General features: G+C 48.6%; 11 non-coding genes and 4 pseudogenes across 11 annotated transcripts; all 15 read left to right on the forward strand.

Moving 5' to 3' along the window:
• Positions 1–3032: 3032 nt before the first annotated feature.
• Positions 3033–3236, forward strand: LOC142253045 (U2 spliceosomal RNA; annotated as a pseudogene).
• Positions 3237–4624: 1388 nt separating this feature from the next.
• LOC142252691 (U2 spliceosomal RNA) lies at positions 4625–4815 on the forward strand. Its single transcript, XR_012726060.1, has one exon. It is a non-coding gene; the product is annotated as a U2 spliceosomal RNA (small nuclear RNA).
• Positions 4816–6203: 1388 nt separating this feature from the next.
• LOC142252692 (U2 spliceosomal RNA) lies at positions 6204–6394 on the forward strand. Its single transcript, XR_012726061.1, has one exon. It is a non-coding gene; the product is annotated as a U2 spliceosomal RNA (small nuclear RNA).
• A 1388-nt stretch (positions 6395–7782) lies between these two features.
• LOC142253724 (U2 spliceosomal RNA) lies at positions 7783–7924 on the forward strand (annotated as a pseudogene).
• A 697-nt stretch (positions 7925–8621) lies between these two features.
• Positions 8622–8816, forward strand: LOC142253190 (U2 spliceosomal RNA). Its single transcript, XR_012726503.1, has one exon. It is a non-coding gene; the product is annotated as a U2 spliceosomal RNA (small nuclear RNA).
• Positions 8817–10204: 1388 nt separating this feature from the next.
• On the forward strand, positions 10205–10395 carry LOC142252693 (U2 spliceosomal RNA). The gene has a single exon (XR_012726062.1). It is a non-coding gene; the product is annotated as a U2 spliceosomal RNA (small nuclear RNA).
• A 1388-nt stretch (positions 10396–11783) lies between these two features.
• Positions 11784–11974, forward strand: LOC142252695 (U2 spliceosomal RNA). Its single transcript, XR_012726064.1, has one exon. It is a non-coding gene; the product is annotated as a U2 spliceosomal RNA (small nuclear RNA).
• Positions 11975–13362: 1388 nt separating this feature from the next.
• Positions 13363–13553, forward strand: LOC142252952 (U2 spliceosomal RNA). Its single transcript, XR_012726312.1, has one exon. It is a non-coding gene; the product is annotated as a U2 spliceosomal RNA (small nuclear RNA).
• Positions 13554–14941: 1388 nt separating this feature from the next.
• Positions 14942–15132, forward strand: LOC142252847 (U2 spliceosomal RNA). Its single transcript, XR_012726213.1, has one exon. It is a non-coding gene; the product is annotated as a U2 spliceosomal RNA (small nuclear RNA).
• A 1388-nt stretch (positions 15133–16520) lies between these two features.
• LOC142253725 (U2 spliceosomal RNA) lies at positions 16521–16662 on the forward strand (annotated as a pseudogene).
• A 698-nt stretch (positions 16663–17360) lies between these two features.
• Positions 17361–17557, forward strand: LOC142253169 (U2 spliceosomal RNA). The gene has a single exon (XR_012726485.1). It is a non-coding gene; the product is annotated as a U2 spliceosomal RNA (small nuclear RNA).
• A 1388-nt stretch (positions 17558–18945) lies between these two features.
• LOC142253726 (U2 spliceosomal RNA) lies at positions 18946–19087 on the forward strand (annotated as a pseudogene).
• A 743-nt stretch (positions 19088–19830) lies between these two features.
• LOC142253110 (U2 spliceosomal RNA) lies at positions 19831–20023 on the forward strand. The gene has a single exon (XR_012726430.1). It is a non-coding gene; the product is annotated as a U2 spliceosomal RNA (small nuclear RNA).
• A 1388-nt stretch (positions 20024–21411) lies between these two features.
• LOC142252696 (U2 spliceosomal RNA) lies at positions 21412–21602 on the forward strand. Its single transcript, XR_012726065.1, has one exon. It is a non-coding gene; the product is annotated as a U2 spliceosomal RNA (small nuclear RNA).
• Positions 21603–22989: 1387 nt separating this feature from the next.
• On the forward strand, positions 22990–23180 carry LOC142252697 (U2 spliceosomal RNA). The gene has a single exon (XR_012726066.1). It is a non-coding gene; the product is annotated as a U2 spliceosomal RNA (small nuclear RNA).
• The last annotated feature ends 102 nt before the right edge of the window (positions 23181–23282 follow it).

Genomic DNA, 23282 nt, shown 5'->3' on the forward strand with positions numbered 1-23282 from the left:
TCGGGCGGTTGGGCGGAGTGGGCACTCGATGGTCCCCTGCTTCTTCTCTGACCACAGAGCCATTCACTTTCAAGGTGTGCTGGGCCATGGCTTCCCCATTGGCCCGGGCTCCTGGAAGCTGAACTGCTCTCTGCTGGAAAAGGGTGAGATTCTGGAGGAGCTTAGAGCTGCCTACTCCACGTGGCGGGCCTACAAGGCGGGCTTCCAGTCTGTTTCTGACTGGTGGGAATACGTTAAACTCGAGTTCCGTTTCTTCTTTCAGGCAAAGAGTCAACAACAGGCGGGTCTGAAGAGGAGGGACTTCAGGAGACTCCAGCGTGAGCTGCGTTCCCTGCAGGACCTTCTTCGATGCGGCTGGGACGTGAGAGAGGAGCTGGAGGAGACTAAGAGGAGCCTGAAAAGGCACTTCGAGGAGGAGTCCGAGCGAATTGTCTTCCGTTCCAAAGTGGAGAACCTGGAGAAGGGTGAGAAATGTAACTCGTTCTTTTTCAGGAAACTCCACGCCGGTCACACGCCCATGAATGAACTACGAGACGAGAGTGGCAGCATGCGACGCGGGAAAGAGAACGTGATGAAGGTCGTCAGCGACTTCTACAGCGAACTCTACGCCCGCAAGACTACTGACCCCGAGGCCGCCGATAAGTTCCTGTCAGGTATCACTAACCATCTTGACCCTGCAGACGCGGCGGCCATGGATGTTCCTCTGACGGTGGACGAGCTGCTCTCGGCCGCCAAATCCTTTAGTTCTGGCAGGACACCGGGCAGTGACGGCCTCCCAGCAGAGCTCTATGTAGCGCTGGGAGACCTAATCTGTCCGGACCTGTTAGGGCTGTATGAGGAGATGGTGGTGGAGGGCAGAATGCCTCCATCTCTGAGGGAAGGAATGGTCACGATCCTGTACAAGCGTAAAGGAGAGAGGTGCGACCTGAAGAATTGGCGTCCCATCACCCTTCTGAACGTCGACTACAAGATCCTGGCCAAGACGATGGCAACGAGATTGAAGACTGTTATCGGACGGATCATCCACCCGGATCAGACCTGCGGCATCCCCGGACGTCGCATCGCAGACAGCCTGGCTCTCATGCGGGACACGGTCGAGTACATCAAAGCCCGCCGGGTGCACGCAGCCCTGATCTCGTTGGATCAGGAAAAGGCCTTCGACCGTGTTTCCCATGAGTTCCTGGGCAAAGCTCTGCACAGGTTAGGTTTGGGTAACATGTTTTGCTTGTATGTCCAACTAATGTATTTTGATATTCACAGCTCGGTGTTGGTAAACGGCTGGAAGACTGACCCCTTCCCGGTCCTCTCAGGGGTCAGACAAGGCTGTCCTCTGTCACCTCTTCTTTTTGTTTGTGTTATAGAACTCTTTGCAGAGGCTATCCGGCGGAATGGAGAGATCAGAGGGATCACCGCACCAGGACCAGAACGCTTCGAGGTCAAGTGCTCGCTCTACATGGACGACGTGACCGTCTTCTGCGCGGACCGGCGCTCAGTCGACACCCTCGTCCAGACCTGTGAGACCTTCGGACGGGCTTCGGGAGCCAAAGTCAACTGCGGGAAGTCGGAAGCCATGCTCTTCGGGGACTGGCAGCCGGCCTCTTCCGCCCCCTTCCCTTTCAGCATCCAGCCGGATTTCATCAAGGTTCTTGGAGTCTGGTTCGGGAAGGAAGGAGCAGCCCTCAAGTCCTGGGAGGAACGCTTGACCAAGATCACCCAACGGATCGGTCTGTGGAGCCTCAGACGCCTCACCTGTGAGGGCAAAGCACTGGTCCTGCGTAACGAGGTACTGCCCGTGCTGCAGTACACGGCCCAGGCCTGGCCCCCCCTTGCCACCGTGTGCAGGGCCATTACCAGGACGGTGTTTCGTTTTGTCTGGGGATCCAAGATGGACAGAGTAAAGCGGAGCATCATGTACAAGGATCCTCGCAAGGGTGGGAAGGGCGTACCCGATATCCCCACCCTCCTGCGATCCTCCTTCGTATGTGACTGCGTTCGCCGAACTCTGCGAGTCAAGAGAGGTTCCGCGGGTGGGTCCATGTCTCGCTTCTTCCTGCTCCCCCTTTGGAGACGGTTAGGCTGGGACAAGTGGGACAGCTCCTTCCCCTACAACTGGACGGCGCCATGGTTCTACGGAGACGTGGTTCGGTTTGTGAGGGAACACCAACTGGAGGGACTCAAGCCTGATTTGTGGAAGCCAAAGACTATCCACAAACTCATCAGAGCCAAGGACGAAATGGAGAACATTCCAGGACTTCATCACGACACACTGGAGACTGTTTGGACAAACGTGTCATCGGCTGGATTGACCAACGGGCACAAGGACTTGTCATGGATGGCGATACAGGGCGGACTGCCCGTCCGGTCATTCATGCATGCCCGGAACCTGTGCAAAACCCGGTACTGCCCAAGGTGCCCCTTCGTGGAGGAAACATCGCTGCACGCCTTTTGGGACTGCCGTTTCGCACAGCGCCTGTTGGTTGCCCTGGAGGATGACCTGAGGAACTCCGTCCCCAGAGGGAGCCTATCGTACCATTCCGTACTTTATGGACTCTTCCCTGGGACTCACACCGTTGGAGCCATCCAGGAGGCTTGGCGCCTTATGAACTGCTTTAAGGACGCTATTTGGGTCGCCAGGAACCGGCTCATCTTGAAGAGGGAGAGGATGTCTATCCAGGATTGCCGCAGGCTGATCCACAGCCTGCTCAGAGACTATTCCATCATGGACAGTCCGGACGACAGCGCCGAGGAGGAGGTTTAGACCTCTTCCATGCCCCCTCCCTCCTTTTCCCGTTATGTGCGTCTTTCAATAAAGCTTCGGGCCTGTGATTTCCCCACCCTATCCCCCTTTTCCCCTACCCCCATCCCCCAATCGCCGGTTCGTCGTTATTTATTGTCTAACTTTTTCTTTCAGCTTGAGTGTTATGGATAAGCATAGGAGCGTGATGTATAGTTTAGTGCGTCGTACTCTATGGCTATGTAAGAAGGATTGTATATTTCTGTGTGTACGGGGCTGCGGCACTGTACACGGTTTGTTACCTTTTTGTGAGTAGTGCATGATAATAAAGATGCTGTTAAATCAAAAATCTGTTCTTATCAGTTTAATATCTGATACGTCCCCTATCTGGGGACCATATATTAAATGGATTTTTAGAACAGGGAGATGGAAAAAGAGCTTGCTCTGTCCACTCCACGCATTGACCTGGTATTGCAGTACCTCCAGGACCGGTGCACCCCTTCTTAACCCAGTTTCCAAAAGCAGAACTCAATTCACCTGATTCATATTAGCCCGGTTTAATGAATTGGAAGAAAGCATACGTCTTCATATGCACCTCAATTTGGCCCATTCACTTTTCACACTTCCTCCTTTTGTTTTTTATCTTTCACACTTTTGACTTTCTTTATTCATCCAAATAGCAAACTCATCACCACTCAACCTGACCAACTCGGCTATGTCCCGTGCTGCAGTTCTCTGTCTTATCTAGATCATTTGCAATTGAATGGAATAGATCCCTTTTGGACAAAGTGGATTCACCTGCTGCTGCAGTGACCACAGGTGTGATAAGATCTAGAATTGGCATCTGGTGCGATCTCTCCGCTTCCACTCCAAAGAAAGTTACCTGTTTATTCCTATCATGCATTGGTTTTTGGGGTTTTCTTTGAGTAATGATGATCTCTTTAGTAGTCTGTTGGCGCCCTCTCCTGGAGGAATAGTTTGCTTGCTCTTGGACATTCTAAAAGAGAGGTCATGATAGACATTGAGCTTCTGAGCTCAATTGGGGACAGTCATGGGTGATGAATGTTTGCAACCTGCTGCAAAGCCTCATACCGCAATATAAGGAACGTCAAATACTAAGAAAGGGCGGCCTATGAAAGAATTACTACTTTCAATAAGTACACTTAAACGGCTAATTGGGAATAGAAAAACTGTAAAAAGCCCTCTGAGAAAGCCCCCCTCTAACCTTTGATAGTAAGTTTTTCTGTAGTCTGCCTGTTGATGTATTTTCCGTTTGAACTGTGCACAACATGAAGAGACGGAACACTGGCGGCTTGTCACAATGCCCCCGCTGACATCACAATAGCGCTGCTGCCTAGAAAACAAGCTGCGCAGCAGAAGTTGTTCTTTGGGTGGGAGGGTGGGCTAGTGTAAGGAGGGGGCAAGCTCTTTTTTTCCCGGGTGGTAGGGGGATGACAGGAGAAGGGATGCGGGTGGTGAGAAGGGTACAGAGGGCAGGGTTTGGGGGCTGGGAAGGAAAGGGAAAAGATTAGGGTTTGGGGATGATGAAAGGGCTTTCTACGGGTAAGGATGGCAAAGGGTGGCAGTGACGGAAAGTCAGGCAACCTGTCCTGTCCGTCTTTTTGTATCGTGAATTGGAAAGACTGCAAGGGGGAGGGGAGTTGCTTGCGCCCTAAAGGAGGAGTTATTCAGATTCATTGCAGTGGGGGGCGGCGGCTGCAAAACGCACCATTCTTCTTGTTTTTGCTCTGCAAAGCAGCCTTTTCAAGGGTTGGCTTGGGTGACAAAATGTCTTCTGTAGGCGTGGGTTTGTCTCCCTCTCGCTCTCTCTCCCTAAGATGTGTCCGGCATAGGCCAGGGTGCCACTCGAGGCCCAAACCAATTCTGGTTATCGCTTCTCGGCCTTTTGGCTAAGATCAAGTGTAGTATCTGTTCTTATCAGTTTAATATCTGATACGTCCCCTATCTGGGGACCATATATTAAATGGATTTTTAGAACAGGGAGATGGAAAAAGAGCTTGCTCTGTCCACTCCACGCATTGACCTGGTATTGCAGTACCTCCAGGACCGGTGCACCCCTTCTTAACCCAGTTTCCAAAAGCAGAACTCAATTCACCTGATTCATATTAGCCCGGTTTAATGAATTGGAAGAAAGCATACGTCTTCATATGCACCTCAATTTGGCCCATTCACTTTTCACACTTCCTCCTTTTGTTTTTTATCTTTCACACTTTTGACTTTCTTTATTCATCCAAATAGCAAACTCATCACCACTCAACCTGACCAACTCGGCTATGTCCCGTGCTGCAGTTCTCTGTCTTATCTAGATCATTTGCAATTGAATGGAATAGATCCCTTTTGGACAAAGTGGATTCACCTGCTGCTGCAGTGACCACAGGTGTGATAAGATCTAGAATTGGCATCTGGTGCGATCTCTCCGCTTCCACTCCAAAGAAAGTTACCTGTTTATTCCTATCATGCATTGGTTTTTGGGGTTTTCTTTGAGTAATGATGATCTCTTTAGTAGTCTGTTGGCGCCCTCTCCTGGAGGAATAGTTTGCTTGCTCTTGGACATTCTAAAAGAGAGGTCATGATAGACATTGAGCTTCTGAGCTCAATTGGGGACAGTCATGGGTGATGAATGTTTGCAACCTGCTGCAAAGCCTCATACCGCAATATAAGGAACGTCAAATACTAAGAAAGGGCGGCCTATGAAAGAATTACTACTTTCAATAAGTACACTTAAACGGCTAATTGGGAATAGAAAAACTGTAAAAAGCCCTCTGAGAAAGCCCCCCTCTAACCTTTGATAGTAAGTTTTTCTGTAGTCTGCCTGTTGATGTATTTTCCGTTTGAACTGTGCACAACATGAAGAGACGGAACACTGGCGGCTTGTCACAATGCCCCCGCTGACATCACAATAGCGCTGCTGCCTAGAAAACAAGCTGCGCAGCAGAAGTTGTTCTTTGGGTGGGAGGGTGGGCTAGTGTAAGGAGGGGGCAAGCTCTTTTTTTCCCGGGTGGTAGGGGGATGACAGGAGAAGGGATGCGGGTGGTGAGAAGGGTACAGAGGGCAGGGTTTGGGGGCTGGGAAGGAAAGGGAAAAGATTAGGGTTTGGGGATGATGAAAGGGCTTTCTACGGGTAAGGATGGCAAAGGGTGGCAGTGACGGAAAGTCAGGCAACCTGTCCTGTCCGTCTTTTTGTATCGTGAATTGGAAAGACTGCAAGGGGGAGGGGAGTTGCTTGCGCCCTAAAGGAGGAGTTATTCAGATTCATTGCAGTGGGGGGCGGCGGCTGCAAAACTCACCATTCTTCTTGTTTTTGCTCTGCAAAGCAGCCTTTTCAAGGGTTGGCTTGGGTGACAAAATGTCTTCTGTAGGCGTGGGTTTGTCTCCCTCTCGCTCTCTCTCCCTAAGATGTGTCCGGCATAGGCCAGGGTGCCACTCGAGGCCCAAACCAATTCTGGTTATCGCTTCTCGGCCTTTTGGCTAAGATCAAGTGTAGTATCTGTTCTTATCAGTTTAATATCTGATACGTCCCCTATCTGGGGACCATATATTAAATGGATTTTTAGAACAGGGAGATGGAAAAAGAGCTTGCTCTGTCCACTCCACGCATTGACCTGGTATTGCAGTACCTCCAGGACCGGTGCACCCCTTCTTAACCCAGTTTCCAAAAGCAGAACTCAATTCACCTGATTCATATTAGCCCGGTTTAATGAATTGGAAGAAAGCATACGTCTTCATATGCACCTCAATTTGGCCCATTCACTTTTCACACTTCCTCCTTTTGTTTTTTATCTTTCACACTTTTGACTTTCTTTATTCATCCAAATAGCAAACTCATCACCACTCAACCTGACCAACTCGGCTATGTCCCGTGCTGCAGTTCTCTGTCTTATCTAGATCATTTGCAATTGAATGGAATAGATCCCTTTTGGACAAAGTGGATTCACCTGCTGCTGCAGTGACCACAGGTGTGATAAGATCTAGAATTGGCATCTGGTGCGATCTCTCCGCTTCCACTCCAAAGAAAGTTACCTGTTTATTCCTATTATGCATTGGTTTTTGGGGTTTTCTTTGAGTAATGATGATCTCTTTAGTAGTCTGTTGGCGCCCTCTCCTGGAGGAATAGTTTGCTTGCTCTTGGACATTCTAAAAGAGAGGTCATGATAGACATTGAGCTTCTGAGCTCAATTGGGGACAGTCATGGGTGATGAATGTTTGCAACCTGCTGCAAAGCCTCATACCGCAATATAAGGAACGTCAAATACTAAGAAAGGGCGGCCTATGAAAGAATTACTACTTTCAATAAGTACACTTAAACGGCTAATTGGGAATAGAAAAACTGTAAAAAGCCCTCTGAGAAAGCCCCCCTCTAACCTTTGATAGTAAGTTTTTCTGTAGTCTGCCTGTTGATGTATTTTCCGTTTGAACTGTGCACAACATGAAGAGACGGAACACTGGCGGCTTGTCACAATGCCCCCGCTGACATCACAATAGCGCTGCTGCCTAGAAAACAAGCTGCGCAGCAGAAGTTGTTCTTTGGGTGGGAGGGTGGGCTAGTGTAAGGAGGGGGCAAGCTCTTTTTTTCCCGGGTGGTAGGGGGATGACAGGAGAAGGGATGCGGGTGGTGAGAAGGGTACAGAGGGCAGGGTTTGGGGGCTGGGAAGGAAAGGGAAAAGATTAGGGTTTGGGGATGATGAAAGGGCTTTCTACGGGTAAGGATGGCAAAGGGTGGCAGTGACGGAAAGTCAGGCAACCTGTCCTGTCCGTCTTTTTGTATCGTGAATTGGAAAGACTGCAAGGGGGAGGGGAGTTGCTTGCGCCCTAAAGGAGGAGTTATTCAGATTCATTGCAGTGGGGGGCGGCGGCTGCAAAACGCACCATTCTTCTTGTTTTTGCTCTGCAAAGCAGCCTTTTCAAGGGTTGGCTTGGGTGACAAAATGTCTTCTGTAGGCGTGGGTTTGTCTCCCTCTCGCTCTCTCTCCCTAAGATGTGTCCGGCATAGGCCAGGGTGCCACTCGAGGCCCAAACCAATTCTGGTTATCGCTTCTCGGCCTTTTGGCTAAGATCAAGTGTAGTATCGTTCGAAAAGGTGGTTTAAGGCTCCGGCCACCTTAGTACAATGATGCAATGCACACTGGAAGGTTGCGCTTGTTAGTACTTTGGGAGGATAGTATATCCATCTAGAGGAAACCATGGCCCTACCAGGATCGAGGCTATTAGACTGAGTAAGTGTGGGGGTTATGGTGCAATGTGCCCCAGGAATGGACACCCTGGAGGGAGTCTGAACTTGCTAGGTTGGGACCCTGGTAAGCCTCAGACTCTGTCGCACGCCGCGCCCTGCCTATTCATACTTTCCAAGCATATTGCCCTATCCCGGCCTTCTGGCTAAGAAGGGAAATTTTTATAATCCCGGTTGGAGGTCCGGTCAGCTTTGGGCTGAGAAACCAACACCCGGTTGGAGGTCTGGGTCAGCTTTGGCTGAGAAACCAACACCCGGTTGGAGGTCCGGTTAGCCTTGGGCTGAGAAACCAACACCCGGTTGGAGGTCCGGTCAGCCTTGGGCTGAGAAACCAACACCCGGTTGGAGGTCCGGTCAGCCTTGGGCTGAGAAACCAACACCGGTTGACGGTCCGGGCAGTCTCGGCTGCGAAACCAACGACTAGTAGCTCCCTACTCCACTTGGGTAAGATGCCTCGGTGGACGCTGGGAGCAACAACAAGGCTCAACCAGGCTTCGGCTTGGGGGAGCACCGAAGATCCCTGACCCTCGCTGTGGCCTTCTGGCTTGGAGGGACGGGGTTGATTTTTGGGGATCCTCTTCTCACGGAGGGGTCCACACGAATCCTAGCCTTTGCACTGTTTTTGGTGTGACTTCGGTCATGCATTTTTGCGGTGCTTTGGAAAGCTTCATTAAATCAAAATCTGTTCTTATCAGTTTAATATCTGATACGTCCCCTATCTGGGGACCATATATTAAATGGATTTTTAGAACAGGGAGATGGAAAAAGAGCTTGCTCTGTCCACTCCACGCATTGACCTGGTATTGCAGTACCTCCAGGACCGGTGCACCCCTTCTTAACCCAGTTTCCAAAAGCAGAACTCAATTCACCTGATTCATATTAGCCCGGTTTAATGAATTGGAAGAAAGCATACGTCTTCATATGCACCTCAATTTGGCCCATTCACTTTTCACACTTCCTCCTTTTGTTTTTTATCTTTCACACTTTTGACTTTCTTTATTCATCCAAATAGCAAACTCATCACCACTCAACCTGACCAACTCGGCTATGTCCCGTGCTGCAGTTCTCTGTCTTATCTAGATCATTTGCAATTGAATGGAATAGATCCCTTTTGGACAAAGTGGATTCACCTGCTGCTGCAGTGACCACAGGTGTGATAAGATCTAGAATTGGCATCTGGTGCGATCTCTCCGCTTCCACTCCAAAGAAAGTTACCTGTTTATTCCTATCATGCATTGGTTTTTGGGGTTTTCTTTGAGTAATGATGATCTCTTTAGTAGTCTGTTGGCGCCCTCTCCTGGAGGAATAGTTTGCTTGCTCTTGGACATTCTAAAAGAGAGGTCATGATAGACATTGAGCTTCTGAGCTCAATTGGGGACAGTCATGGGTGATGAATGTTTGCAACCTGCTGCAAAGCCTCATACCGCAATATAAGGAACGTCAAATACTAAGAAAGGGCGGCCTATGAAAGAATTACTACTTTCAATAAGTACACTTAAACGGCTAATTGGGAATAGAAAAACTGTAAAAAGCCCTCTGAGAAAGCCCCCCTCTAACCTTTGATAGTAAGTTTTTCTGTAGTCTGCCTGTTGATGTATTTTCCGTTTGAACTGTGCACAACATGAAGAGACGGAACACTGGCGGCTTGTCACAATGCCCCCGCTGACATCACAATAGCGCTGCTGCCTAGAAAACAAGCTGCGCAGCAGAAGTTGTTCTTTGGGTGGGAGGGTGGGCTAGTGTAAGGAGGGGGCAAGCTCTTTTTTTCCCGGGTGGTAGGGGGATGACAGGAGAAGGGATGCGGGTGGTGAGAAGGGTACAGAGGGCAGGGTTTGGGGGCTGGGAAGGAAAGGGAAAAGATTAGGGTTTGGGGATGATGAAAGGGCTTTCTACGGGTAAGGATGGCAAAGGGTGGCAGTGACGGAAAGTCAGGCAACCTGTCCTGTCCGTCTTTTTGTATCGTGAATTGGAAAGACTGCAAGGGGGAGGGGAGTTGCTTGCGCCCTAAAGGAGGAGTTATTCAGATTCATTGCAGTGGGGGGCGGCGGCTGCAAAACGCACCATTCTTCTTGTTTTTGCTCTGCAAAGCAGCCTTTTCAAGGGTTGGCTTGGGTGACAAAATGTCTTCTGTAGGCGTGGGTTTGTCTCCCTCTCGCTCTCTCTCCCTAAGATGTGTCCGGCATAGGCCAGGGTGCCACTCGAGGCCCAAACCAATTCTGGTTATCGCTTCTCGGCCTTTTGGCTAAGATCAAGTGTAGTATCTGTTCTTATCAGTTTAATATCTGATACGTCCCCTATCTGGGGACCATATATTAAATGGATTTTTAGAACAGGGAGATGGAAAAAGAGCTTGCTCTGTCCACTCCACGCATTGACCTGGTATTGCAGTACCTCCAGGACCGGTGCACCCCTTCTTAACCCAGTTTCCAAAAGCAGAACTCAATTCACCTGATTCATATTAGCCCGGTTTAATGAATTGGAAGAAAGCATACGTCTTCATATGCACCTCAATTTGGCCCATTCACTTTTCACACTTCCTCCTTTTGTTTTTTATCTTTCACACTTTTGACTTTCTTTATTCATCCAAATAGCAAACTCATCACCACTCAACCTGACCAACTCGGCTATGTCCCGTGCTGCAGTTCTCTGTCTTATCTAGATCATTTGCAATTGAATGGAATAGATCCCTTTTGGACAAAGTGGATTCACCTGCTGCTGCAGTGACCACAGGTGTGATAAGATCTAGAATTGGCATCTGGTGCGATCTCTCCGCTTCCACTCCAAAGAAAGTTACCTGTTTATTCCTATCATGCATTGGTTTTTGGGGTTTTCTTTGAGTAATGATGATCTCTTTAGTAGTCTGTTGGCGCCCTCTCCTGGAGGAATAGTTTGCTTGCTCTTGGACATTCTAAAAGAGAGGTCATGATAGACATTGAGCTTCTGAGCTCAATTGGGGACAGTCATGGGTGATGAATGTTTGCAACCTGCTGCAAAGCCTCATACCGCAATATAAGGAACGTCAAATACTAAGAAAGGGCGGCCTATGAAAGAATTACTACTTTCAATAAGTACACTTAAACGGCTAATTGGGAATAGAAAAACTGTAAAAAGCCCTCTGAGAAAGCCCCCCTCTAACCTTTGATAGTAAGTTTTTCTGTAGTCTGCCTGTTGATGTATTTTCCGTTTGAACTGTGCACAACATGAAGAGACGGAACACTGGCGGCTTGTCACAATGCCCCCGCTGACATCACAATAGCGCTGCTGCCTAGAAAACAAGCTGCGCAGCAGAAGTTGTTCTTTGGGTGGGAGGGTGGGCTAGTGTAAGGAGGGGGCAAGCTCTTTTTTTCCCGGGTGGTAGGGGGATGACAGGAGAAGGGATGCGGGTGGTGAGAAGGGTACAGAGGGCAGGGTTTGGGGGCTGGGAAGGAAAGGGAAAAGATTAGGGTTTGGGGATGATGAAAGGGCTTTCTACGGGTAAGGATGGCAAAGGGTGGCAGTGACGGAAAGTCAGGCAACCTGTCCTGTCCGTCTTTTTGTATCGTGAATTGGAAAGACTGCAAGGGGGAGGGGAGTTGCTTGCGCCCTAAAGGAGGAGTTATTCAGATTCATTGCAGTGGGGGGCGGCGGCTGCAAAACGCACCATTCTTCTTGTTTTTGCTCTGCAAAGCAGCCTTTTCAAGGGTTGGCTTGGGTGACAAAATGTCTTCTGTAGGCGTGGGTTTGTCTCCCTCTCGCTCTCTCTCCCTAAGATGTGTCCGGCATAGGCCAGGGTGCCACTCGAGGCCCAAACCAATTCTGGTTATCGCTTCTCGGCCTTTTGGCTAAGATCAAGTGTAGTATCTGTTCTTATCAGTTTAATATCTGATACGTCCCCTATCTGGGGACCATATATTAAATGGATTTTTAGAACAGGGAGATGGAAAAAGAGCTTGCTCTGTCCACTCCACGCATTGACCTGGTATTGCAGTACCTCCAGGACCGGTGCACCCCTTCTTAACCCAGTTTCCAAAAGCAGAACTCAATTCACCTGATTCATATTAGCCCGGTTTAATGAATTGGAAGAAAGCATACGTCTTCATATGCACCTCAATTTGGCCCATTCACTTTTCACACTTCCTCCTTTTGTTTTTTATCTTTCACACTTTTGACTTTCTTTATTCATCCAAATAGCAAACTCATCACCACTCAACCTGACCAACTCGGCTATGTCCCGTGCTGCAGTTCTCTGTCTTATCTAGATCATTTGCAATTGAATGGAATAGATCCCTTTTGGACAAAGTGGATTCACCTGCTGCTGCAGTGACCACAGGTGTGATAAGATCTAGAATTGGCATCTGGTGCGATCTCTCCGCTTCCACTCCAAAGAAAGTTACCTGTTTATTCCTATCATGCATTGGTTTTTGGGGTTTTCTTTGAGTAATGATGATCTCTTTAGTAGTCTGTTGGCGCCCTCTCCTGGAGGAATAGTTTGCTTGCTCTTGGACATTCTAAAAGAGAGGTCATGATAGACATTGAGCTTCTGAGCTCAATTGGGGACAGTCATGGGTGATGAATGTTTGCAACCTGCTGCAAAGCCTCATACCGCAATATAAGGAACGTCAAATACTAAGAAAGGGCGGCCTATGAAAGAATTACTACTTTCAATAAGTACACTTAAATGGCTAATTGGGAATAGAAAAACTGTAAAAAGCCCTCTGAGAAAGCCCCCCTCTAACCTTTGATAGTAAGTTTTTCTGTAGTCTGCCTGTTGATGTATTTTCCGTTTGAACTGTGCACAACATGAAGAGACGGAACACTGGCGGCTTGTCACAATGCCCCCGCTGACATCACAATAGCGCTGCTGCCTAGAAAACAAGCTGCGCAGCAGAAGTTGTTCTTTGGGTGGGAGGGTGGGCTAGTGTAAGGAGGGGGCAAGCTCTTTTTTTCCCGGGTGGTAGGGGGATGACAGGAGAAGGGATGCGGGTGGTGAGAAGGGTACAGAGGGCAGGGTTTGGGGGCTGGGAAGGAAAGGGAAAAGATTAGGGTTTGGGGATGATGAAAGGGCTTTCTACGGGTAAGGATGGCAAAGGGTGGCAGTGACGGAAAGTCAGGCAACCTGTCCTGTCCGTCTTTTTGTATCGTGAATTGGAAAGACTGCAAGGGGGAGGGGAGTTGCTTGCGCCCTAAAGGAGGAGTTATTCAGATTCATTGCAGTGGGGGGCGGCGGCTGCAAAACGCACCATTCTTCTTGTTTTTGCTCTGCAAAGCAGCCTTTTCAAGGGTTGGCTTGGGTGACAAAATGTCTTCTGTAGGCGTGGGTTTGTCTCCCTCTCGCTCTCTCTCCCTAAGATGTGTCCGGCATAGGCCAGGGTGCCACTCGAGGCCCAAACCAATTCTGGTTATCGCTTCTCGGCCTTTTGGCTAAGATCAAGTGTAGTATCTGTTCTTATCAGTTTAATATTTGATACGACCCCTATCTGGGGACCATATATTAAATGGATTTTTAGAACAGGGAGATGGAAAAAGAGCTTGCTCTGTCCACTCCACGCATTGACCTGGTATTGCAGTACCTCCAGGACCGGTGCACCCCTTCTTAACCCAGTTTCCAAAAGCAGAACTCAATTCACCTGATTCATATTAGCCCGGTTTAATGAATTGGAAGAAAGCATACGTCTTCATATGCACCTCAATTTGGCCCATTCACTTTTCACACTTCCTCCTTTTGTTTTTTATCTTTCACACTTTTGACTTTCTTTATTCATCCAAATAGCAAACTCATCACCACTCAACCTGACCAACTCGGCTATGTCCCGTGCTGCAGTTCTCTGTCTTATCTAGATCATTTGCAATTGAATGGAATAGATCCCTTTTGGACAAAGTGGATTCACCTGCTGCTGCAGTGACCACAGGTGTGATAAGATCTAGAATTGGCATCTGGTGCGATCTCTCCGCTTCCACTCCAAAGAAAGTTACCTGTTTATTCCTATCATGCATTGGTTTTTGGGGTTTTCTTTGAGTAATGATGATCTCTTTAGTAGTCTGTTGGCGCCCTCTCCTGGAGGAATAGTTTGCTTGCTCTTGGACATTCTAAAAGAGAGGTCATGATAGACATTGAGCTTCTGAGCTCAATTGGGGACAGTCATGGGTGATGAATGTTTGCAACCTGCTGCAAAGCCTCATACCGCAATATAAGGAACGTCAAATACTAAGAAAGGGCGGCCTATGAAAGAATTACTACTTTCAATAAGTACACTTAAACGGCTAATTGGGAATAGAAAAACTGTAAAAAGCCCTCTGAGAAAGCCCCCCTCTAACCTTTGATAGTAAGTTTTTCTGTAGTCTGCCTGTTGATGTATTTTCCGTTTGAACTGTGCACAACATGAAGAGACGGAACACTGGCGGCTTGTCACAATGCCCCCGCTGACATCACAATAGCGCTGCTGCCTAGAAAACAAGCTGCGCAGCAGAAGTTGTTCTTTGGGTGGGAGGGTGGGCTAGTGTAAGGAGGGGGCAAGCTCTTTTTTTCCCGGGTGGTAGGGGGATGACAGGAGAAGGGATGCGGGTGGTGAGAAGGGTACAGAGGGCAGGGTTTGGGGGCTGGGAAGGAAAGGGAAAAGATTAGGGTTTGGGGATGATGAAAGGGCTTTCTACGGGTAAGGATGGCAAAGGGTGGCAGTGACGGAAAGTCAGGCAACCTGTCCTGTCCGTCTTTTTGTATCGTGAATTGGAAAGACTGCAAGGGGGAGGGGAGTTGCTTGCGCCCTAAAGGAGGAGTTATTCAGATTCATTGCAGTGGGGGGCGGCGGCTGCAAAACGCACCATTCTTCTTGTTTTTGCTCTGCAAAGCAGCCTTTTCAAGGGTTGGCTTGGGTGACAAAATGTCTTCTGTAGGCGTGGGTTTGTCTCCCTCTCGCTCTCTCTCCCTAAGATGTGTCCGGCATAGGCCAGGGTGCCACTCGAGGCCCAAACCAATTCTGGTTATCGCTTCTCAGCCTTTTGGCTAAGATCAAGTGTAGTATCTGTTCTTATCAGTTTAATATCTGATACGTCCCCTATCTGGGGACCATATATTAAATGGATTTTTAGAACAGGGAGATGGAAAAAGAGCTTGCTCTGTCCACTCCACGCATTGACCTGGTATTGCAGTACCTCCAGGACCGGTGCACCCCTTCTTAACCCAGTTTCCAAAAGCAGAACTCAATTCACCTGATTCATATTAGCCCGGTTTAATGAATTGGAAGAAAGCATACGTCTTCATATGCACCTCAATTTGGCCCATTCACTTTTCACACTTCCTCCTTTTGTTTTTTATCTTTCACACTTTTGACTTTCTTTATTCATCCAAATAGCAAACTCATCACCACTCAACCTGACCAACTCGGCTATGTCCCGTGCTGCAGTTCTCTGTCTTATCTAGATCATTTGCAATTGAATGGAATAGATCCCTTTTGGACAAAGTGGATTCACCTGCTGCTGCAGTGACCACAGGTGTGATAAGATCTAGAATTGGCATCTGGTGCGATCTCTCCGCTTCCACTCCAAAGAAAGTTACCTGTTTATTCCTATCATGCATTGGTTTTTGGGGTTTTCTTTGAGTAATGATGATCTCTTTAGTAGTCTGTTGGCGCCCTCTCCTGGAGGAATAGTTTGCTTGCTCTTGGACATTCTAAAAGAGAGGTCATGATAGACATTGAGCTTCTGAGCTCAATTGGGGACAGTCATGGGTGATGAATGTTTGCAACCTGCTGCAAAGCCTCATACCGCAATATAAGGAACGTCAAATACTAAGAAAGGGCGGCCTATGAAAGAATTACTACTTTCAATAAGTACACTTAAACGGCTAATTGGGAATAGAAAAACTGTAAAAAGCCCTCTGAGAAAGCCCCCCTCTAACCTTTGATAGTAAGTTTTTCTGTAGTCTGCCTGTTGATGTATTTTCCATTTGAACTGTGCACAACATGAAGAGACGGAACACTGGCGGCTTGTCACAATGCCCCCGCTGACATCACAATAGCGCTGCTGCCTAGAAAACAAGCTGCGCAGCAGAAGTTGTTCTTTGGGTGGGAGGGTGGGCTAGTGTAAGGAGGGGGCAAGCTCTTTTTTTCCCGGGTGGTAGGGGGATGACAGGAGAAGGGATGCGGGTGGTGAGAAGGGTACAGAGGGCAGGGTTTGGGGGCTGGGAAGGAAAGGGAAAAGATTAGGGTTTGGGGATGATGAAAGGGCTTTCTACGGGTAAGGATGGCAAAGGGTGGCAGTGACGGAAAGTCAGGCAACCTGTCCTGTCCGTCTTTTTGTATCGTGAATTGGAAAGACTGCAAGGGGGAGGGGAGTTGCTTGCGCCCTAAAGGAGGAGTTATTCAGATTCATTGCAGTGGGGGGCGGCGGCTGCAAAACGCACCATTCTTCTTGTTTTTGCTCTGCAAAGCAGCCTTTTCAAGGGTTGGCTTGGGTGACAAAATGTCTTCTGTAGGCGTGGGTTTGTCTCCCTCTCGCTCTCTCTCCCTAAGATGTGTCCGGCATAGGCCAGGGTGCCACTCGAGGCCCAAACCAATTCTGGTTATCGCTTCTCGGCCTTTTGGCTAAGATCAAGTGTAGTATCGTTCGAAAAGGTGGTTTAAGGCTCCGGCCACCTTAGTACAATGATGCAATGCACACTGGAAGGTTGCGCTTGTTAGTACTTTGGGAGGATAGTATATCCATCTAGAGGAAACCATGGCCCTACCAGGATCGAGGCTATTAGACTGAGTAAGTGTGGGGGTTATGGTGCAATGTGCCCCAGGAATGGACACCCTGGAGGGAGTCTGAACTTGCTAGGTTGGGACCCTGGTAAGCCTCAGACTCTGTCGCACGCCGCGCCTTGCCTATTCATACTTTCCAAGCATATTGCCCTATCCCGGCCTTCTGGCTAAGAAGGGAAATTTTTATAATCCCGGTCGGAGGTCCCGGTCAGCTTTGGGCTGAGAAACCAACACCCGGTTGGAGGTCCGGGTCAGCTTTGGCTGAGAAACCAACACCCGGTTGGAGGTCCGGTTAGCCTTGGGCTGAGAAACCAACACCCGGTTGGAGGTCCGGTCAGCCTTGGGCTGAGAAACCAACACCCGGTTGGAGGTCCGGTCAGCCTTGGGCTGAGAAACCAACACCGGTTGACGGTCCGGGCAGTCTCGGCTGCGAAACCAACGACTAGTAGCTCCCTACTCCACTTGGGTAAGATGCCTCGGTGGACGCTGGGAGCAACAACAAGGCTCAACCAGGCTTCGGCTTGGGGGAGCACCGAAGATCCCTGACCCTCGCTGTGGCCTTCTGGCTCGGAGGGACGGGGTTGATTTTTGGGGATCCTCTTCTCACGGAGGGGTCCACACGAATCCTAGCCTTTGCACTGTTTTTGGTGTGACTTCGGTCATGCATTTTTGCGGTGCTTTGGAAAGCTTCATTAAATCAAAAAATCTGTTCTTATCAGTTTAATATCTGATACGTCCCCTATCTGGGGACCATATATTAAATGGATTTTTAGAACAGGGAGATGGAAAAAGAGCTTGCTCTGTCCACTCCACGCATTGACCTGGTATTGCAGTACCTCCAGGACCGGTGCACCCCTTCTTAACCCAGTTTCCAAAAGCAGAACTCAATTCACCTGATTCATATTAGCCCGGTTTAATGAATTGGAAGAAAGCATACGTCTTCATATGCACCTCAATTTGGCCCATTCACTTTTCACACTTCCTCCTTTTGTTTTTTATCTTTCACACTTTTGACTTTCTTTATTCATCCAAATAGCAAACTCATCACCACTCAACCTGACCAACTCGGCTATGTCCCGTGCTGCAGTTCTCTGTCTTATCTAGATCATTTGCAATTGAATGGAATAGATCCCTTTTGGACAAAGTGGATTCACCTGCTGCTGCAGTGACCACAGGTGTGATAAGATCTAGAATTGGCATCTGGTGCGATCTCTCCGCTTCCACTCCAAAGAAAGTTACCTGTTTACTCCTATCATGCATTGGTTTTTGGGGTTTTCTTTGAGTAATGATGATCTCTTTAGTAGTCTGTTGGCGCCCTCTCCTGGAGGAATAGTTTGCTTGCTCTTGGACATTCTAAAAGAGAGGTCATGATAGACATTGAGCTTCTGAGCTCAATTGGGGACAGTCATGGGTGATGAATGTTTGCAACCTGCTGCAAAGCCTCATACCGCAATATAAGGAACGTCAAATACTAAGAAAGGGCGGCCTATGAAAGAATTACTACTTTCAATAAGTACACTTAAACGGCTAATTGGGAATAGAAAAACTGTAAAAAGCCCTCTGAGAAAGCCCCCCTCTAACCTTTGATAGTAAGTTTTTCTGTAGTCTGCCTGTTGATGTATTTTCCGTTTGAACTGTGCACAACATGAAGAGACGGAACACTGGCGGCTTGTCACAATGCCCCCGCTGACATCACAATAGCGCTGCTGCCTAGAAAACAAGCTGCGCAGCAGAAGTTGTTCTTTGGGTGGGAGGGTGGGCTAGTGTAAGGAGGGGGCAAGCTCTTTTTTTCCCGGGTGGTAGGGGGATGACAGGAGAAGGGATGCGGGTGGTGAGAAGGGTACAGAGGGCAGGGTTTGGGGGCTGGGAAGGAAAGGGAAAAGATTAGGGTTTGGGGATGATGAAAGGGCTTTCTACGGGTAAGGATGGCAAAGGGTGGCAGTGACGGAAAGTCAGGCAACCTGTCCTGTCCGTCTTTTTGTATCGTGAATTGGAAAGACTGCAAGGGGGAGGGGAGTTGCTTGCGCCCTAAAGGAGGAGTTATTCAGATTCATTGCAGTGGGGGGCGGCGGCTGCAAAACGCACCATTCTTCTTGTTTTTGCTCTGCAAAGCAGCCTTTTCAAGGGTTGGCTTGGGTGACAAAATGTCTTCTGTAGGCGTGGGTTTGTCTCCCTCTCGCTCTCTCTCCCTAAGATGTGTCCGGCATAGGCCAGGGTGCCACTCGAGGCCCAAACCAATTCTGGTTATCGCTTCTCGGCCTTTTGGCTAAGATCAAGTGTAGTATCGTTCGAAAAGGTGGTTTAAGGCTCCGGCCACCTTAGTACAATGATGCAATGCACACTGGAAGGTTGCGCTTGTTAGTACTTTGGGAGGATAGTATATCCATCTAGAGAAAACCATGGCCCTACCAGGATCGAGGCTATTAGACTGAGTAAGTGTGGGGGCTATGGTGCAATGTGCCCCAGGATTGACGACCCTGGAGTGAGTCTGAGCTTGCTGGCTTGGGACCCCGGCGAGCCTTGGGCTCTGTAGCACACCGTACCTTGCCCTTTCATACTTTCTGAGCATATTGCTCTATCCCGGCCTTCTGGCTAGGAAGGGAAATTTTTATAATCATGGTCGGAGGTCCGTTCAGCTTTGGGCTGAGAAACCAACACCCGGTTGGAGGTCCGGGTCAGCTTTGGCTGAGAAACCAACACCCGGTTGGAGGTCCGGGTCAGCTTCGGCTGAGAAACCAACACCCGGTTGGAGGTCCGGGTCAGCTTCGGCTGAGAAACCAACACCCGGTTGGAGGTCCGGGTCAGCTTCGGCTGAGAAACCAACACCCGGTTGGAGGTCCGGTTAGCCTTGGGCTGAGAAACCAACACCGGTTGACGGTCCGGGCAGTTTCGGCTGCGAAACCAACAACTAGTAGCTCTCTACTCCACTTGGGTAAGATGCCTGGATGGACGCTGGGAGCAACGACAAGGCTCAACCAGGCTTCGGCTTGGGGGAGCACCGAAGATCCCTGACCCTTGCTGTGGCCTTCTGGCTCGGAGGGACGGGGTTGATTTTTGGGGACCCTCTCCTCACGGAGGGGTCCACACGAATCCTAGCCTTTGCACTGTTTTTGGTGTGACTTCGGTCATGCATTTTTTGCGGTGCTTTGGAAAGCTTCATTAAATCAAAAATCTGTTCTTATCAGTTTAATATCTGATACGTCCCCTATCTGGGGACCATATATTAAATGGATTTTTAGAACAGGGAGATGGAAAAAGAGCTTGCTCTGTCCACTCCACGCATTGACCTGGTATTGCAGTACCTCCAGGACCGGTGCACCCCTTCTTAACCCAGTTTCCAAAAGCAGAACTCAATTCACCTGATTCATATTAGCCCGGTTTAATGAATTGGAAGAAAGCATACGTCTTCATATGCACCTCAATTTGGCCCATTCACTTTTCACACTTCCTCCTTTTGTTTTTTATCTTTCACACTTTTGACTTTCTTTATTCATCCAAATAGCAAACTCATCACCACTCAACCTGACCAACTCGGCTATGTCCCGTGCTGCAGTTCTCTGTCTTATCTAGATCATTTGCAATTGAATGGAATAGATCCCTTTTGGACAAAGTGGATTCACCTGCTGCTGCAGTGACCACAGGTGTGATAAGATCTAGAATTGGCATCTGGTGCGATCTCTCCGCTTCCACTCCAAAGAAAGTTACCTGTTTATTCCTATCATGCATTGGTTTTTGGGGTTTTCTTTGAGTAATGATGATCTCTTTAGTAGTCTGTTGGCGCCCTCTCCTGGAGGAATAGTTTGCTTGCTCTTGGACATTCTAAAAGAGAGGTCATGATAGACATTGAGCTTCTGAGCTCAATTGGGGACAGTCATGGGTGATGAATGTTTGCAACCTGCTGCAAAGCCTCATACCGCAATATAAGGAACGTCAAATACTAAGAAAGGGCGGCCTATGAAAGAATTACTACTTTCAATAAGTACACTTAAACGGCTAATTGGGAATAGAAAAACTGTAAAAAGCCCTCTGAGAAAGCCCCCCTCTAACCTTTGATAGTAAGTTTTTCTGTAGTCTGCCTGTTGATGTATTTTCCGTTTGAACTGTGCACAACATGAAGAGACGGAACACTGGCGGCTTGTCACAATGCCCCCGCTGACATCACAATAGCGCTGCTGCCTAGAAAACAAGCTGCGCAGCAGAAGTTGTTCTTTGGGTGGGAGGGTGGGCTAGTGTAAGGAGGGGGCAAGCTCTTTTTTTCCCGGGTGGTAGGGGGATGACAGGAGAAGGGATGCGGGTGGTGAGAAGGGTACAGAGGGCAGGGTTTGGGGGCTGGGAAGGAAAGGGAAAAGATTAGGGTTTGGGGATGATGAAAGGGCTTTCTACGGGTAAGGATGGCAAAGGGTGGCAGTGACGGAAAGTCAGGCAACCTGTCCTGTCCGTCTTTTTGTATCGTGAATTGGAAAGACTGCAAGGGGGAGGGGAGTTGCTTGCGCCCTAAAGGAGGAGTTATTCAGATTCATTGCAGTGGGGGGCGGCGGCTGCAAAACGCACCATTCTTCTTGTTTTTGCTCTGCAAAGCAGCCTTTTCAAGGGTTGGCTTGGGTGACAAAATGTCTTCTGTAGGCGTGGGTTTGTCTCCCTCTCGCTCTCTCTCCCTAAGATGTGTCCGGCATAGGCCAGGGTGCCACTCGAGGCCCAAACCAATTCTGGTTATCGCTTCTCGGCCTTTTGGCTAAGATCAAGTGTAGTATCTGTTCTTATCAGTTTAATATCTGATACGTCCCCTATCTGGGGACCATATATTAAATGGATTTTTAGAACAGGGAGATGGAAAAAGAGCTTGCTCTGTCCACTCCACGCATTGACCTGGTATTGCAGTACCTCCAGGACCGGTGCACCCCTTCTTAACCCAGTTTCCAAAAGCAGAACTCAATTCACCTGATTCATATTAGCCCGGTTTAATGAATTGGAAGAAAGCATACGTCTTCATATGCACCTCAATTTGGCCCATTCACTTTTCACACTTCCTCCTTTTGTTTTTTATCTTTCACACTTTTGACTTTCTTTATTCATCCAAATAGCAAACTCATCACCACTCAACCTGACCAACTCGGTATGTCCCGTGCTGCAGTTCTCTGTCTTATCTAGATCATTTGCAATTGAATGGAATAGATCCCTTTTGGACAAAGTGGATTCACCTGCTGCTGCAGTGACCACAGGTGTGATAAGATCTAGAATTGGCATCTGGTGCGATCTCTCCGCTTCCACTCCAAAGAAAGTTACCTGTTTATTCCTATCATGCATTGGTTTTTGGGGTTTTCTTTGAGTAATGATGATCTCTTTAGTAGTCTGTTGGCGCCCTCTCCTGGAGGAATAGTTTGCTTGCTCTTGGACATTCTAAAAGAGAGGTCATGATAGACATTGAGCTTCTGAGCTCAATTGGGGACAGTCATGGGTGATGAATGTTTGCAACCTGCTGCAAAGCCTCATACCGCAATATAAGGAACGTCAAATACTAAGAAAGGGCGGCCTATGAAAGAATTACTACTTTCAATAAGTACACTTAAACGGCTAATTGGGAATAGAAAAACTGTAAAAAGCCCTCTGAGAAAGCCCCCCTCTAACCTTTGATAGTAAGTTTTTCTGTAGTCTGCCTGTTGATGTATTTTCCGTTTGAACTGTGCACAACATGAAGAGACGGAACACTGGCGGCTTGTCACAATGCCCCCGCTGACATCACAATAGCGCTGCTGCCTAGAAAACAAGCTGCGCAGCAGAAGTTGTTCTTTGGGTGGGAGGGTGGGCTAGTGTAAGGAGGGGGCAAGCTCTTTTTTTCCCGGGTGGTAGGGGGATGACAGGAGAAGGGATGCGGGTGGTGAGAAGGGTACAGAGGGCAGGGTTTGGGGGCTGGGAAGGAAAGGGAAAAGATTAGGGTTTGGGGATGATGAAAGGGCTTTCTACGGGTAAGGATGGCAAAGGGTGGCAGTGACGGAAAGTCAGGCAACCTGTCCTGTCCGTCTTTTTGTATCGTGAATTGGAAAGACTGCAAGGGGGAGGGGAGTTGCTTGCGCCCTAAAGGAGGAGTTATTCAGATTCATTGCAGTGGGGGGCGGCGGCTGCAAAACGCACCATTCTTCTTGTTTTTGCTCTGCAAAGCAGCCTTTTCAAGGGTTGGCTTGGGTGACAAAATGTCTTCTGTAGGCGTGGGTTTGTCTCCCTCTCGCTCTCTCTCCCTAAGATGTGTCCGGCATAGGCCAGGGTGCCACTCGAGGCCCAAACCAATTCTGGTTATCGCTTCTCGGCCTTTTGGCTAAGATCAAGTGTAGTATCTGTTCTTATCAGTTTAATATCTGATACGTCCCCTATCTGGGGACCATATATTAAATGGATTTTTAGAACAGGGAGATGGAAAAAGAGCTTGCTCTGTCCACTCCACGCATTGACCTGGTATTGCAGTACCTCCAGGACCGGTGCACCCCTTCTTAACCCAGTTTCCAAAAGCAGAACTCAATTCACCTGATTCATATTAGCCCGGTTTAATGAATTGGAAGAAAGCATACGTCTTCATATGCACCTCAATTTG

This window comes from Anomaloglossus baeobatrachus, chromosome 9, assembly GCF_048569485.1.
Source record: "Anomaloglossus baeobatrachus isolate aAnoBae1 chromosome 9, aAnoBae1.hap1, whole genome shotgun sequence".
NCBI lineage: Eukaryota > Metazoa > Chordata > Amphibia > Anura > Aromobatidae > Anomaloglossus > Anomaloglossus baeobatrachus.